At 39.8% G+C, this 15,750-nt stretch overlaps 1 pseudogene; it reads right to left on the bottom strand.

Moving 5' to 3' along the window:
* Positions 1–3,968: 3,968 nt before the first annotated feature.
* The window catches only part of LOC116811031 (BAG family molecular chaperone regulator 1-like), a 41,267-nt pseudogene continuing 29,485 nt past the window's right edge, over positions 3,969–15,750 (bottom strand).

The following is a 15,750-nucleotide window of genomic DNA, read 5'->3' as shown; positions in this document are numbered from 1 at the left end:
CCTTTGAAGCCACCTTAAACCCTCTCTGGAACAAGGCTGTGTTTTAAGTAGATAAATAAAGTAAATTTTTAAAATGCAGATTAAAAAATGGCTCTGCAGTTTATTTTAGAGAAAAGGGAAGATAATTTTAAGGAACACTAAGAGAGCCAAAGCAATTAGAATGGAGGTGGGTCAGATGGAGGCTAAATTATAGAAGCCAAGAGAAGAGAAGCAGCAAGTGTAGCATTTTATTTAAAATGCGTTTCATTTTTCTAGCCAGTTATTTCCTCCTAAATCTATACATTTGTGTCCCACAGATAGTAATAGGTGTGAATTGTTTTCTTTGCACTTTGAAAAGCTGGAGTTACAACTTTATCTCAAACCCCAAAAGTGAGAAGAAAAATTAATTCTTTTCCTACAGTTCCTTTGCTTCCTGAAGCAGGAAGACCAAAGGCATGCTATCATTTCTTTTATCATGGAAGGGTCAGAGTCATAGGAAGAATATTTTGCAGAGATTGGGACAACTATTTTGCTTAGTTAAGGAGTAAACTGTATCTTCCTGTTTTCATGCAAAGTATTTTGATAATAAAGAAGAATATACTGGAAACTGTTTCCCTAGAGAAAATTTTTCCCATTTGCTGGTTGTTGGCAGTAAGAGATGTACAGAAGCAGTTAACAATTGTCTTCAGATTTGGATTGAAAACTCATATCTCTGTACTTAAAATATGTACTTAAAGTTATTTTCAAATTAGCACACAAATATAAACACATAAATCTGAATGAGAAAAAAAAATCACCTAATCCTATGAGACCAATTGAAAGGCTGTAATTTGAGGTAAAATGTTTGTGAAGAAGGGTAAGAAAATGTATTTCCAAATAATACATAATATTTGTCAAACCATTACTTATTATGTTTTTTAATGTCAAGAATGGGGTTGTAGAAGAAAGCTTTATTAAAGTCTCCCAAGTAGATTAAACTGTTCTTTGGTCATCAAATAATTCTTGGAAAATACTTACTTGCTAATGACTTAAGGTTCTCGGCAAATTTATTTGTGGAAGATGGGAATTTGATGACATTAAATTTCAAGAGATTAATTTGGAAACAAGTCCCACAGTGATTTCCTCTATGGATAAACATTGTGTGTGTGTGTGTGTGTGTGTGTGTGTGTGTGTGTGTGTGTGTGTGTGTGTGTGTGCTTGCACAGAGAATTATAATAATTCTTGTATGACCAAATTCCTTATACCAGCCTTCAAGACTCTTCTTAGTCTACCCTGTAGAATTTATTAATACCTTTTAAACTGAATTTTCTATTACTTTCCCATTGTTGAAGTTTTGGGGGTGCCAATTGCTCATCCTGCCTTGCATCCAAGAAGCCAGATTGGAAACAAGATAGCTTTGCTGATGGTAAAGCCAAATTGGAGAATGTGTGAGGGCTTCCTACTGCCACCCCCTGAATTAAACAAACCTCATGGAGACTCAGAGGAATGCTGGCAGCCCAAAGGAAGTAGGGAGAGCTTGGCAGGCCCATCGCCTTGTCATTGCAGTGCCCCTGTGCCCTGGCTAATACGCACCAATAGTCACTGGGCTCTGAGAGTTCTTCACATTCACACTACTACTTCTCATGGATTAGAAGTGTGACAAGGGTCTCCTGCAAATGACTGCAAGAGCTCTCTGCCATAACCAAACTTCTCAGTTTGCTGGTCCCAGGACGTGTAAAGCTCCTTTGGTTCCCCTCACCTGGAATGCTCTTCATAGCCCACTTCATTAAATCAAACCCAGCCTGCTTTTCAGCCTAGTTCCAATCTGCCTTCTGTGAAATTTTCCCTGACCAACTCAACCCAGTCATTTGGCATTGGTTCACCTTGTTTGTTTGTTTGTTTTGTTCTCCAAATATTTATTGAGGTCCTACTATATACAAGACAATGTACTTGAAATAATGCTGTTAACAAGACGAAGAAGCTCCTTAATCTAAGGAACATGCAGTCTAGTGTTAAAGGCAAATACTAACCAGATAATTCCACCAATAAGCTATCATGGACTATGGTGAATGCTGTGAAAGAAAAGTTATGGGTAGCCATGAGAGCTTCCCATCTGGAGGCCTGATATGGTCTCAAGGCAGTAGGTGAGGTCTCCATGGAAGAGACTTTGAGTTACATTCTGAAGGATGAATAAGAGTTACGTACACAAGGGATGGGGGTGGAGGAAGGATGGTGAGGAGCCGTCCAAGCAGAAGTAGCAGCATGTGCAAAGACCCCCAGGTAAGAGAGGGCACAGTGCATCTGAGGACCTGAAAGAAGACCAGAGTGGCTGACAGCAGAGAGCAAACAGGAGAGGGGCTCGAGATGAGATGGGAGAAGGTGTAGGTAAGGACTTTGGCTTTTATCCTAAGAGAAGTAGTGAGCTATTGGAGGTTTCTGAGCAGAGGACTGATATAAGATTTGTATTTTATAATCACTCAGAGTGCTCTGGGGAGAATGAACTAGAGAGGGCCAGAGAGGAAGTGGAAAGACTAACATGGAAGATAAAAGTATAGGGAGAGGAATTAAGAGAATGGGAGCATGTAACCCTATGTTGGTTGAGAGGTAGTACAGTAGAGCATAAAAACAGTGGCTCTGAAACCAAACTGCCCAGCTTTGTGCCCTGGTTTTGCCATGTACTGTCTGACCTTGAGCAGATTACCTAAGTGTTTTCAGTTTCCTGATCTCCAAAACGGGGCTAATACCTGTCTACTTCTTATGTTATGTGAGGATTAAATGGTGAATATATGTTTAAAAACTTAGAACAATGTCTAGCAAACAGTAACTTCTTATTAAATGTTGTGGCTACTCTGTTAAACATAAATTATGCCTAGAACCACAGAATGGTTTTTCTCACTAACCAAAACAAAAAGAAAACATTCTTCTGCTTGAAGATGGGCATTCAAACTGTTTTATTTATTTGTTAACTTTTTAATTTCTTAGAGATGGCGTCTCACCATGTTGCCCAGGCTACATGCAAACTCCTGGGCTCAAGCGATCCTCCTGCCTCAGCCTCCCAAAGCAGCTGGGACTACAGGAATGTGCCACCATGCCTGTGCTCAAACTTTTTTAATAACAGTTATTCTGCGGGAGAGTCCACAAAATGGACAAGAATGGCCTTGAAGGAAATACAGATCTCAGAAGGGTATTTTTAATAGAAATGCCCTTAAAGGAAGCACATGTCATTCCTGGGAAATTTATGGTTGGCTTCACCACCAGCCTGCTTTATTCATTGTGGCTCCCCCTCTTTGCCCCTCCTAAGCCATTGCTCTGCCTGGTTTCAAGCACGGGCTCAGTCAACACTGGGTTCTGAAGATTTTACTGGGGATGAGGAAGTCCATGCATCAACCATAGGCTTCATTCCAGGAATGGCCCCCTGATATTTCATGTCTTGAGGCTAGTCAGGTCACTAAAAGGTAAGAACAATGCCTATAAACCAATAACCCAGCCTGATGTTCTGGAATTAGGTCACAATGAAGGATACTTGGACTACTATGTGCCAAACACCTGTTCTAAAGCCATTCTCAACATTCCTGATTATAAATGCAACCTCCTAGTGGTTCTGGTTTTACATCTATGGGACTGTGTGATCACAAGAGCAAAAAAGCTCTCGTGTATCTGAAGACCAGGGTGGCCTATAAACCTAGAACTAGCTCAGGACAAAGGAGAGATTGCACCAGCCCACAGAAAGCACCAGAAGGTCAAGTAGCTGGGAAAACCTGGGCAGGGGAGGCCCTCTCCAGAAAAAGTAGGCTGCCGGACCACACAGCCACAGAGACACGATGAGAAAACAGACAAGCGCCCTACTCAAGATCACAAGGACAACAGGTTTTCACTGAGAATTGGGGTAGGAGTAGGAAAATTGGCAATACGCCAGTTGTCCCTAGAATAAATCAGGTAAATTCTGCTCCAGAGAGGGCAGAGCTGGTGGTGCTGTTCTTCAGGGCAGCACAGCCTCTTTCTGCCACACCTTACTCAGCCAGGGCTAAGTTTGTAGACTGCAGCTGCTGGGTCTCCTGGCAGATGTTCTGCTCCACTGTGCCACACTGAGCTACGAACGCCTGACACCAAACCTTTCCTTTTTGATCTATTGTCTTTGAAATTTTCTGGCAGGATCAGTGTGTCTGCTTTTCAAGTTTCATAAATTTTGTTGTTGCAGAGAGCTTCAGTTTGCAAATCTTTGGCCAGAAAACCTTGCTGGAGTCCAGTAAGCTGTTTATTCAACTCTTACAGTTCGTCAACTTTCTTCTCCACAGGCTTCACCAAATCTTTCAATTTCTCCAGTTCAACCTCTTCCTCTGGACTGTTCTTTTTCCCAATTAACATGACTTGGCAACCATTTTGTATTCCACATGCTGACAAAGGTATCTACATTTCCTTCAGAGATGTTCCCTTAAATATGAGTTTCTGAAAAGACAGTGGAACCCCTGTGGCCTCTCCAACAACCTGGGTCAGGTCTTGGGCAATTGCTTCACCGCTGGACCTGCTGCAGGGTAACGTGAAGGTCATGCTTCTCATTGCTGTGAGTGACGGTCATGCTGAGCTTGGCTGCCACTATTTCCTCCTTGGTCACCTTCTCGCTCCAGGCTGAGCAGGGGTGGATTTTTTTCTTCACCTGTGGTGAGCTTGGCCAGGGAGTCCAGGGTCTCCGACTGGTGAGGTGCCTGGCCTAGCCAGAAGCCCAACCACTTCCAGACTGGATTCATCTTCTTCTCTTAGTTCTTTTATGACTCCCACTAGACTATAGGCAAATGGAAGCTGGAAGGCAGGTAGCACAGTGGTTGAGCAGTGGGCTCTGGGCCAGACTACTGTGGTTAAATCCTGCCTCCATTCTAACTCACCTTGGCCCAGTCCCTTCACCTTTCTCAGCCCCAGCTTATTCATCTGAAAAACTGGACACATATGCTCATAATCATAGCACTACCCAACTCATAGATCATAGTGATGATTCAATGAGATAAACCATGAAATGCCCTTAAGCAATGGCCCAGCATATGCTAAATGCACAATAGATGTTAGCTACTTTAATCAGTTGTGTCCTAGCTGTGCTAATAACATCTCAAGTTTGCTTCCCAGTTTCAGTAAAACAGATAACTTTAGATTCTAGAATCTCCTTTAATGAGCATTCCTCCCTCTAAATAGCTCCTATAGGAATAGGAAGTAAAGTGTAGGAATTTGCTCATTTTTTGATGTGATGTTCAGTGAGTAGGAGGGGAGAAAAAGAAAATGAGAGGACCACTCTCTCCTCAACCAAATAAGTAGAGCCATCTTATTTAGGCCCTGGGATTGTTTTAATCACTATACTGCTAAAAAGCAGCCATGGCAGCATTTTAACCTCTTTCTCAGGAAGGACAAGCTGCACAAAGGGGTCGTTTCAGAAGTAAAACTAATGAACTACCGGCTGCTAGTCTGCATAGTTTCCAATTCTTGGAAGTCTTCTCCACCCACTCTTCACCCACAAATCCTCCTCCTTCCACTTTGTGGTAGCCTTGGATATACCAGAGTGAGGGAGCAGGGACTGAATTGGCACAATCAGAACTCTAGGCATCACTGAGGCCTTGAACTCTTTTGCACTAGGGCCTGTTTAAAGCTCCCGCTCTTCAGGTACCATTTAGAGGACTCTTCCTCTCTGGAAAGAAGCACAGGCTTACAGGTTGAGTTACAAGTGCTACTTATTTAGAAAAGGGAAATATCTTTATTACACGCATGTCGTGTTATTTATCTCTGTAAGCTGTTTAGCCACCCTGATGAATAATTTATTCATTGCAATAATAATAAAGCAGGTACTAATCCCTGGGGGATTGGGGTGGGGACACATATTAGGAATGAGTTTTGAATTAATGTAAGCTTTCTGCTTAGTGTAAACTCCCCAAGAAGCAAACATTCTCCTCAGGATTTTAGCAATTCTGATTGCATGGTGGTTAGATAGGGGAATTTTCTTGCTTTTTGAAAACACACATTACGAAAAAGATACTTGCACACGCATGTTTATAGCAGCACAATTTGCACTTGCAAAAATATGGAACCAGCCCAAATGCCCATCAATCAACGAATGGTTAAAGAAATTGTATATATATATATATATATATATATACTACTCAGCCCTAGAAAGGAGCAAATTAATGGCATTTGCAGCAACGTGGACGGAACTGGAGACTATTATTCTAAGTGAAGTAACTCAGGAATGGAAAACCAAGCATTGTCTGTTCTCACTCATAAGTGGGAGCTAAGCTATGAGGATGAAAAGGCATAAGAATGATAGAATGGACTTTGGGGATTCGGGAAAGGGTGGGAGGGGGTGAGGGATAAAAGACTGCAAATTGGGTTCAGTGTATACTACTCTGGTGATGGGTGCACCAAAATCTCATAAATTACTACTAAAGAACTTCCTCGTGTAACCAAATACCACCTGTTGCCTAAAAACCTATGTAATTAAAATTTTTTTTTAAAAAAGAAAACATGCACGAAAGTATTTAGTGTTGCTGGGCACAATATCTCTAACTTGCTTGCAAATGGTTGGGAAAGCAATTGGTAAATCTTGATGAAAGGTAAACCAGAGTTCTTGTACTATTATTGCAACTTTTCTGTAAGTTTGAAATTATATTTAAATAAAAAGCTGTCCCTGAAAAATCAATCTCAGATAATTTAAATCAGACTGACTATTTATTGGGACTCAGTTGCTCAAGGCTATACTTTCTCTGTGTCTGGCAACTGTTCTGTCACCTCGTTTGCCAGGGGGGGAAACTCTGACAGAGAGTTAGTAGGTTTGTTTTATGTCAGTGATTATTTGTCTCCTCTGATGGACTGTAAGCTCTTCTAGTACAAGAATTTGTTTTATTCATCTTCGTAACTCTTGCATCTACCATGGTACCTAACTTATACTAAGTGCTCTAAAACAATTTGTTGAATAAACAGTGTAATGGCTTTTAAGTGACCATTTGGAATTAGATTTCCAGTCGCAGGGCTTCATAAACAATTTAACCAACAGAAAATTCCATATTCCTTTTTTATTCCAAAATATAAATTATATACTCTCAGATTTGTTATCTAACTCTTATCACCCAAAAGTATGTCAACAATTTTTTAGAAGAGAGAATAGCCAAAACAAGGAGGCAAAGGAAATCCTATTATTTTATTGCTACGCAAGTGATATTGCTGCTGGATTAAGTATTTTAATTTTTCAGGGCTTATGGTTTATATCTTCAAAGGAGGATCTGTGCTTCTTGCTTTTCTGTTGAAAAAAATCTATTTCTTTTAGCCATTATATACATTTAGGACTAAGCAGAGCTTCAGGATTCAATATTCTTCTCAACCTGAAAGGTCACAGAGCATGATGGAAGATCGAGTTTGCTTTTCGGTTTTAATCTCTTCTATTCAGCTCTCATTTCACCCTTGTGAGTGCTATCAGTACCTGTACATATAATCTTATTCTTTTGGGCCTTTCTCTCATCACCTCATAAAAAGCATCTCCTGATGTTCAGAACTTCTCTGATGTTCACAGTTACACCTCAGTATTACTACAAGCTGACCAAATGCTCACAGCTAGGCCATTTTTTTCCTGTGGGACATAAACAATCTCACAGAATACCAAACACAGATAAAGATACCCTGAGACCATTAGAAAATGAAACAGAACAAGGTCACTTCATAATTTTGTCTAAGCACAGACGAAATCCGAGCCACGGTGCCTTTCACAACAGGCCCAATCATAGGATTGCCCCCACTTCTGACAGCATCTGATCGAGAGCAAATCCCTGCTTCTTTGTTCCCCTCCCCAACATTCATCCAAAGCCCCAATTTTGTAATAGTTTCTTTCTAACACACTCTTACTGAGACACTGTAAGGTCCCCCATGATGTGTGTTTCCTCACTGCAATGAGTAAAAACCCATGTTGTTGAATTATAGCCGTGTTCCTGGTCATCCTTGGCTGAAGAGCATTGGCACACTATTCTGGGGAATATTCTTCCTGACCACACATTCAATCTACAAATATTTGAGGGGTATTTTAGGGTATCCAAAGAGGGTATGTCCAACTCCTTGTTTTATTTAATCAGAAAGTATCTATTGGTAACGTTCATTAATTCATTCCAAAAGTATTTATTGAGCATTGACTCCATAGCAGGCACTGAACTGGGTGCTTTGGATAAAGACACATTACTTTCTCAATAAGCTCACATTCCGACAGGCAGGACTTCAGTACAGTATGATAAATTGTATAGTAGAAGTAAGAACCAGGTAGTGGTTTGCAAAAGAGGGCATGATTACTTGGGGAAAACTTGGAATACTTTAAGAAAGAAGAGCTACTTAGCTGATCCTGACAGATTATCAGTGTTGACCCATTGGACAAGGGAGGAAAGGGTATTCTGTGCAGAGAGAAGGCACTTGAGGAATGGCTGGGATGCCTGGGATGAGAAAGTGGATGGTAAAGAAAAGTCTGGAGAGGAAGGCAGGGCCCCCCAATCATGAAGGGCTTAAGGGATTTAATCTTGCAGTGGCAAGGAGCTCACCAGAATTTATGGGGGGAATCAATATAAATATAAGCTGTAGCCCCTGCACTCAAAAAGTTTTCATTGTTGTTGGTGAGATAAAACTCACACATAAAAAACAACCAGAGAGCAACATAAGCAATATAAAATTGTAGTTCTCCTATCCTCTTGCTCTACCCTAGAAATTTCCTGTAAATAACTCCCATACCCATACGGTTATTTGCCAGAGGGCACTCTCTGGCCATGGGAGCATGCTTGGTTTGCCAGTAGGGTAGGACAGAAGTATCAAGTGTTAACTTCCACCCCGTCCCTAATAGTGACCCTAAACCGATTAGGGATGGAAATGAGTGGATACATATCTGAGCATCCTCAGCAATCAGCAGGATATTTCTGAGGCATATTTTACCCAGTATCTCAGAAGGTGGCCAGTGACATTGAGCCCCAGTTGTCCACAGTAGTAACCCTTTCATTTACACCCAGTATATAGATTTTCCTTCTTTTCTTTTGCCATGCTTCCTAAGATTATACCCCCTCCTCCAATAAACGAATTGCAGTCAAAACCTTGCTCAAGGCCCACTTTTTCCAAACCTCATACAAAGACAAGGGTCAAGTATTAAATTATGTTTTACAGTCTCTATCGGCTCTAAGAACTTCTGGAATAACCCATTTTTTTCTTCCAACCAGCATGCCTCACCCTTCTGCCCCCACCACCTTTGCTCTATATATTGCTCATTACCTTGCCCCTAGGTAGGTACCAGACTATCCTCAGGGTGTTGATGACCCCAGAGGATACTCAGCCTGGAAAGCCTCTACTCCCGTGAAAAGCTACTGCTTTTCGCCAGGCGCGGTGGCTCACGCTTGTAATCCCAGCACTTTGGGAGGCCGAGGTGGGCGGATCACGAGGTCAGGAGATCGAGACCACGGTGAAATCCCGTCTCTACTAAAAATACAAAAAAAATTAGCCGGGCGTGGTGGCGGGTGCCTGTAGTCCCAGCTACTCGGAGAGGCTGAGGCAGGAGAATGGCGTGAACCCGGGAGGCGGAGCTTGCAGTGAGCCGAGATTGCGCCACTGCACTCCAGCCTGGGCGACAGAGCGAGACTCCGTCTCAAAAAAAAAAAAAAAAAGAAAAAAGAAAAGAAAAGCTACTGCTTTTCTTCTAGTCTCATCTAGGTGAGTGAGTTGGCTGCCTTGCAACTTTCAAAAAACTCGTCACATTTTAGGGGCACTGAGACCAATGCCAGTCATTTCAGCTTCCTAAACATTCATAAATACAACAGCTGGGGCTTGGTAAACACATTTTTCCAGCTAGGGGTCACATAGAGTTCTGTGAGTAATGATAGCCTTAGTGCTGGACTTGGCCGTAAATTTATTCATCTAAGCATCCAGCGCATGTACCTACTCAGACTCTAGAAGAACATTTGAGCCTATTTCTCTGAAGCAAATATTAATGAGCCGGATATCTATTCTTGAGTCAGCTTACATTCCAATTATTATTAGCTGCTTACATCACTAAACTTGTATTTAGCATGACACCTGTTGCAAAGAGGATCATGTTTCTTTATGTCTGTAATAGCAATTTAAATCTCTAGGATCAGTCACAATTTGACATTTAATTTATTTCTATTACAACATGGACTGGAAAAAATCTTTTTGGCATGGTGAGATCGAGTAAGAAGCAAAACCAAAAACAGAAATTGGAATGTGATACCTTTTTAATAATTGGCCAAAGCTAGTAAGAACTTTGAGAGTATATGTTAAAACATGAAATTTAGTAAGTTAGCAGGTTATGAAATCGCCATTTAAAAATCAGTGAGGATGGTGGTTAAATGGGTATATATTTTTACTAAAACTCATTGAACTGTGTACTTAAAATCTGTGCATGTTGTTGCATGTAGATTAGACCTTAATAAAGCTGATTAAAATTCACATATACAAACAATGAAGTTAGAAAACATAATGGAAGAGAAGACGTCGTTTAAATGGCAAAGGATAAACCAAAATAAGTAAAATACAATACTTAGGTGAAAACTTACTTTAAAAATTTTCGAAACCTACATGAGAAAAACTAAAACACATTTCTGAAATATATGAAAATGCCCATGAACAAATCAAAAGACATACCATGTTCTAGGTTAGGAAGATTCATTATCATGAAGGTGTCAATTCTTATAAATTTGCATACTGACTGAATATTTGACAGTATTAAAGAATTATTAATTTTTATGTGATAAATATATTACAATTTTAAAATGTTTAATCTTTTAGAGATAGATCTTCAAGTATTTATGAATAAAATAATATAGTTATCTGGGGTTTGCTTCAAAAGAATTCAGTGGTAGGGAGAGGGGGGAAGTAGGTGAGAATATAGGTGAATCAAGATGGTCATGCGTTTATAACTGTTGAAACTAAGTGATAGTACAAAAGAGTTTATTATTCTACTCTCCTTAGTTCTCCATATGATTTAAATTTTTTTCATATTAAAAATTTAAATAAAGCATAATCTGTTTTTAAATAAAGTATATTTGGAGACATAATTAATAATTTTCTATTTCTCTCCTTGTTGACCAAACAAACAAAACCTCAAATATAAACCAGTATCTTCCAAAGCCAAAACAAAAAGAAAGGGGGTGGAAGAAAGAGAGGAAGGAAGGAAGGAAGAAACAAAGGAAGGAAGGAAGAAACAAAGGAAGGAAGAAAAATATGTATTGTCAAATAAGGTTAGAAAATATTGCAGACTTTTTTTTTTACTCTCATAGATTCACAGTACATATTAGCCAGTAGTTCTTTCTAAAATTGATTAATTTTAATTTTTTTGTGTGTGACAGTCTCGCTCTATTACTCAAGCTGGAGTGCAGTGGCACAATGTCGGCTCACTGCAATGTCTGCCTCCCAGGCTCACGCCATCCTTCCACCTCAGCCTCCCAAGTAGCTGGGACTACAGGCACGTGCCATCACACCCAGCTAATTTTCGTATTTTTTGTAGAGACAAGGTTTTGCCATGTTGCCCAGGCTGATCTTGAACTCCTGGGCTCAAGCCATCCACCCACCTTGGCCTCCCAAAGTGCTAGGATTATAGACATGAGCCACCATGCCTGGCCAGTTTTACTTTTTAATTGACAAAAATTGTATATATTTTTTCATGTACAAATGTTGTTTTGAAATATGGATGCAACTGTAGAATAGTTAAATTGAGCTGATTAACATATTCATTACCTCACATAGTTTTTTTGTGGTGAGAACATAAAATCTACCCTCAGCAATTTTCAAGAATACATTAATAACTATAGTCACCATATTTTACAATAAATGTCATGAACTTATGCCTCCTGTCTAACTGAAATGCTGTCTCCTTTGACCGACTTCTCCCCAGTCTTTCCCCTACCCTCACCCCACCCCGTGGTAACCACTGTTCTATTCTCTACTTCTATGAGTTCACTTTTTTAGCTTTCAAATATGAATGAGAACATGTGATATTTGCCTTTCTGTGCCTGGGTTATTTCACTTAACATAATGTCCTCCAGGTTCATCCATGTTGTTGCAAATGACAGGATTTAATTCTTTTCAATTCCAATATATACCACATTGTCTTTATTCATCTATCTGTTGACACTTAGGTTGATTCCATACCTTGGCTATTGTGAATAATGTTGCAATGAACATGGGAGTGCAGCCATCTTATTGACATACTGATTTCACATCCTTGGGACATATATCGAGTAGTGGGATTTCTGGATCATATGGTAGTTCTATTTTTGTTTTTTGTTGTTGTTTTTGTTGTTGTTGTTTTTGAGACAGAGTCTTGCTCTGTCACCAGGCTGGAGTGCAGTGGCGCGATCTCGGCTTTCTGCAACCTCCGCCTCCCAGGTTCAAGGAATTCTCCTGCTTCAGCCTCCCGAGTAGCTGGGCCTACAGGCGCATGCCACCATGCCCAGCTAATTTTTGTATTTTTTTAGTAGAGATGTGGTTTCACCATGTTGGCCAGCATGGTCTCGATCTCTTGACCTCGTGATCCGCCTGCCTCGGCCTCCCAAAGTGCTGGGATTACAGACGTGAGCCACCGTGCTTGGCCTTATTTTTGCTTTTTGAGGAACCTCCATACTGTTTTCCACAATGGCTGTACTAATTTATATTCCCACCTACACTGTGTAAGTGTACCCTTTATCCCACATCTTCTCCAACACTTATATTTAATCTTTTTGATAATAGCCATTCTAACAGGTGTGAGGTGATAGTTCATTGTGGTTTTAATTTGCATTTCCCTAATGATTAGTGATGTTGAGCATTTTTTTCATATACCTGTTGGCCATTTGTATGTCTTTTTTGGGGGGAAATGTCTATTCAAGCCCTTTGTTTATTTTTTTAAATCAGCTTGTTTTCTTGCTATTGAGTTGTTTGAGTGTGTTATATATTTTTGATATTAACTTCTTATTAGATGTATGGTTTGCAAATATATTCTCCCATTCTGTAGATTGTTTCTTCACTCAGTTGATTGTTTCCTTTGCTGTGTAGTTTTTTGTGTGATATAACTTCATTTGTCTATTTTTGCTTTTGGGGTGATATAAAAAAATCATTGCCTAGACCAATGTTACAGAGGTTTTCCTGTTTTTCTTTTAGTGATTTACAATTTCAGGTATGTTTACGTCTTTAATCCATTTTGAGTTTATTTTTGTGTATGGTGTGAGATAAGGGTCTGATTTCATTCTTCTGCATGTGGAGATCTAGTGGTTCCAACATCATTTATTGAAGAGACTGTTCTTTTCCCACTGTGTGTCTTGGCACCTTTGTCTAAAATCAGCTTAACCAAGAAAGTGACATGCGTGTGCACTGAAAACTATAAAACACTGCTGAATGAAATTGAAGAAGACACAAATAAATTGAAAGATATCCTGTGTTCATGGATTGGAAGAACTAATAGTGTTAAAATGTCCATACTATCCAAAGCAATCTACAGATTCAATGCAATGTCTATCAAAATTTCAATGATTTCTTTTCACAGAAATAGAAAAAAAACGACTCCTAATTCATATTGAACCACAAGGACCCCAAATATTCAAAGCAATTCTTATCAAAACGAACAAACTGGATTATCACATTACCTAACTTCAAAATATGCTATAAAGCTGTAGTAACTAAACAGCATGGTATTGCCATAAAAAACAGACACATACACCAACGGAACAGAATAGAGAGCTCAGGAATATAACTGGTGATTCTTAATCAGGGTGAACATCAGAAATATCCAGAGAGGGATTATTTTCTGTTTCCTAGATCTTGGTGGGGCCCAGTCAATTCTAGCTTTTAAAAGTTCCCCAGGTGATTCTTGTACATCTTTGAATGAGAGTCACTGATTGCAAGCATATAAAATGCCTAGAAAATTTCTGCAGTCCAGAAACTTGTTTGACATTGCTTACTTTGATATTTCCTAAACTTATGTGACCAAGGAAACTTTTTTATCATGTAACAGCTATTAAGAGCTCCCCAAAGCTGTGTTCTGTAACAGACAGCAAAATGCAAGTTTGAGCTTCTTTGAATGCTGTCTAAAAAGTAGGAGTTTGGGTTAGATTACCTCCAAGGTGTCTTCTAGCTGTAAAATTTGCAAATTGTAGGGTCCAGATCTTTAGAGTTTAAAGAGTGACTACTGACATATTTAACTTGTGCCTTTGAATTCAGCCAAATGATTTCTTCAATTAATAATATACCAGGAAATTGAAACATGCCCTTAGTCCATATTTTTGACAGCTTTCTGTCCTCCAAACTCACTCTCCTGTCTCCTTCCCCCACCTTTCAGCTCAAATATAACATCTGAATAAAATTAGTAAAACCTTCTAATGTATTTTTTTCACTTTTTAGTGGGAGGAATAGAATTTATGGCACTACCTTAAAAAATAAATTCTGCCAATAGGATAATTACAGCTTTCAAAGAGAAAAGTTTAAGAAGATATCTTTTTATTGACTCTTCCAATTAAAAAGCAAATGTCAATGTGAGCTGAGCCCTTTGGGAGTTAGTGGTTGTTGCTAGGGTGACCAACCATTCTGGTTTATCTGGGATTGAGCTATTTCCAGGAACACAGGACTTTCAGTGCTAAAATGAGGACAGTTTCCAACAAATCAGGACAGTCGGTTGCCCAAGTTGTTGCCAACCACTATTTGAAAAAGATGCAGAAGGTGGGCAGTTTTCTCTGTGGGTCAAGGGACATTATGCATTTGCCTTTATCTTCTAGCTTTTTTCTACTCCTACCATCATTGTGACAGACTGTCGCTCAATGTCATCCATCTCATTATTACCTTTTCTTGCCTACTCAAAGGATGCTTTCAGGCAGCTGGGGTAGTTGGAGGGCTGCATCTTTTTCTATTTTACATCTGTCTTCTCTGACTTCTGATCTGTAATCCCATGGCAACCAGAGGAATAAAGAGTTGGAAAAACATCTTTGGTTGATTTCCATTTACATGACAATGTGCTGTATGTGGGTGAGTATGCAGGGGCAGAGAGAGGCACACGTTGGGAAACATGCAGTTGACTGGGAGGTGCTGAACACAGCTTTGCTTAGGGTTGAGCAACAAGCCAGCTGGTGCCCAATTTGTACTGTCCCTTATCGATTGATTAATTAATTGAAACAAGCACAAAACCAAAGGCTTATTTTGGATGCGTTAAAATAATATCTTTACCCAATCCTCGCTGGTAATTTATTTGTTGTTTACTTGGTTCCAAGGTTATGAAGTACCTATTACACTGGAAAGTTAATGCTTTTCAAGCAGTTTATCACCACCATCCTAGCTAAGTTTATTGGGCCATAAAACTACCAGATGTGATAGATTATTAGTTAGCATCTATTGGTAAGTCACTGAGCTGGAGGTTTCAAGTGCTACACTGAATAACAAGGTTGACTCTGTTTTCCAAGCAGCAGCCTTTTAAAAAATACCACACTCTGTTTGGGCATGGTGGCTCATGCCTGTAATCCCAGCACTTTGGGAGGCAGAGACGGGTGGATAGCTTGAGGCCAGGAGTTCGAGACCAGCCTGGGCAACATGGTGAAATCCCATCTCTACTAAAAATACAAAGATTAGCCGATGTGGCATGTCTGTAGTCCCAGCTACACAGGAGGCTGAGGCATGAGAATAGCTTGAACCCCAGAGGGGGTGGTTGCAACCTAGGTGACAGAGTGAGACCCTGTCTCAAATATATATGTGTGTGTGTGTGTGTGTGTGATATTTTATATATATTTCATATATATACACGTATATATATATTTCATATATATATACGTA

The sequence above is a fragment of the Hylobates moloch genome, unplaced genomic scaffold (assembly GCF_009828535.3).
Source record: "Hylobates moloch isolate HMO894 unplaced genomic scaffold, HMol_V3 SCAFFOLD_7, whole genome shotgun sequence".
Taxonomy (NCBI): Eukaryota; Metazoa; Chordata; class Mammalia; order Primates; family Hylobatidae; genus Hylobates; species Hylobates moloch.
Note: the sequence above shows the minus strand (reverse complement) of the source record. Positions and strands in the feature narration are given on the sequence as shown.